Source organism: Borostomias antarcticus (assembly GCF_949987555.1).
Source record: "Borostomias antarcticus genome assembly, contig: scaffold_65, whole genome shotgun sequence".
In the NCBI taxonomy this organism is placed as follows: Eukaryota; Metazoa; Chordata; class Actinopteri; order Stomiiformes; family Stomiidae; genus Borostomias; species Borostomias antarcticus.
The window spans coordinates 759,334-761,460 of NW_028176587.1; the positions used below are offsets into that span (position 1 = coordinate 759,334).

At 45.5% G+C, this 2,127-nt stretch overlaps 1 long non-coding RNA gene across 1 annotated transcript; it reads right to left on the minus strand.

The window, feature by feature from the left end:
* Window positions 1-1,114: 1,114 nt before the first annotated feature.
* Window positions 1,115-1,786, minus strand: LOC311328276. The gene is made up of 3 exons (XR_014631198.1): window positions 1,702-1,786; window positions 1,508-1,580; window positions 1,115-1,245 (listed from the first exon to the last, which is right to left on the minus strand). It is a non-coding gene; the product is annotated as an uncharacterized lncRNA (long non-coding RNA).
* Between the last annotated feature and the right edge of the window lie 341 nt (window positions 1,787-2,127).

Sequence of the window (2,127 nt, forward strand, 5' to 3'; positions counted from 1 at the left end):
ATGAAATAAAACCACTGACGTATTGCAAAGAAAACATTTTATTTCAGATATTCAAAAGGCAGTGCTACAGGTGGGCTCTTTCCAGCACTGTAGCTGTGGGTTGAGAGAACCACCATGAAAACATCTACTGGGTGTACTAGTGCCAGTAACAGGAATTGCAGTTGCAATACACAATTAATTTACTTGGGAACAGACCACCTACCATGGTGAGGTAGACAAACAGGGAGTGAAAGAGAAGAAGATAGAAAGAGGGAGAGAGGGAAGAAGAAAACAGAAACTTTGGCAGCCTAAGCTGTGGGTCTGGTACAGTACTGTACATGTGCAGTGTTAGATCTGGGACATTATTTGGTGTGGTCAGTTCTCACCCACTAGGCGATGGTACAACCCTGACATGAGTGAATCTCACAGTCTAGAGAAAGAGAGAAAGAGGGAGAAAAAAATGAGTAGGGTTAGATAGACGTATACTGGATGGGGATAAAAAGGTATAGACCATGATATTAGGTAGCTACCTGGATGAGTCCTCTAAAGACAAACGAAAGACGTCATTCCCAAAAACGATCTGCCTTAAATGGCACATTGTTCTCAGAATAGCACCACACTCACGTAGCTTGTGAAAGTGTGTCGATGCTGTTGACCCCAGGCATGGAGCAGACCAGACGAGCCTTCAGGAAGGTGGTCCACTTATTACCAGGCTCCTGTAGCCCCTCAGGTCATTCTGTTGGATGGATCACATACACTGAAACTCATGGGTTTCAGCTGGCCAAAGACTCAATGGGTGCTTTGACTTGTTCACTGGTAAATGCAAGCATGCATAATGTGGTGTGATAAATACAGTCTGTTATTGAGTGTGAGAGTGTACTAACCCTCACTTGGTCCTTGCGAGGTGTATGGTTGCCACCTGTCTAGTCTCCCGTGTGTGTGTCTGCGTGCATGCGGGTCCTCCCACTCAGCTGGCAAGCTGAGGAGTGCGACATAAAATATGCAGGTATACATTTCTCACTAAAGATTTTGTTGATACTACCACTGGGTAGTCTCAGTTAGTTTGTAACTTTAATGCGCACGCGCGCACACCCACACACACACACACACACGGTCACAATCATCTCCATGACGGCAGGACCATGTCACTGGAGCTGACAGTGTGGCGCCGGCTGGTCTGCTTCCTCCTCTATGTTCTGGTCTGGTTTGACCGGGACCGGCCTCAAGCCACACACTGGGTCTATGGAGATCTCCTCATAGTCTGGACTGGAGGGAAGGAGGTGTGAAAGCGAGAAAGAGATTTTCTTAAAAATACATCAAATATGAACAAATGCACAGACACAGACAAAACACACACTAACACAAAGACAATCACTTCTGGATGTATAGATCCACTTCTAGAACCTCTAATAACGCTATCTTACTGTGATAGAGAAAGAGTCAGACATGCAGATCAGGCCATCATGTACTGAATGAGGCCTCTGCCAGCCAGGACAACAGACGCTCTGAAATGCTTTAGTTTGCCTACTTGCACTCAGGACATCTCCAGGTCCCTCTCTCACAGTTCAGCTGCAGGTACAGTAAGACTCCAGATCAATACACTGCAGGTGAAAAGGGAGAGGGAGAGAGCGGGGGTTAAAGGAAGAAGTGTGATTTGTTCTGTGTATGACAAAGCGTGTTGTGCGCCTGTATGTGTGTATTTGTACATGTCACTATTCTCACCTGTATGTGTCTGCAGTCGTGTCCTTGCAGCTGGATGCGTCTGAATGTGATTTGGACATCTCAGGGACACTTTGATGGATGTCTCTTCCACTCAATTCCCACCATTCAGTCCTGGGAGAGTTCCACTGCTCAAGTTTCTCTTGACAGACAGAGAGAGTGGGAGAGAGAGAAAGGGAGAGAGAAGATCAACAATGAAGACCCACACGCTTGTACACATACAGTAGGACCCCACTTATCCGAACCCAACGGGACCACAGGTCGTTCGTATCTCTGAAATGTCCGGATGACTGAAACGTATGTTAAAATGCACCAAATTCAATAAGTGGTATACTTGTTTCATATAGACTCATAATAGACAGATAAATACCCTTAATTACTTGTGAAAATGCATCAAAATTGCAATCAAATAGCCAACTAAACTGATAC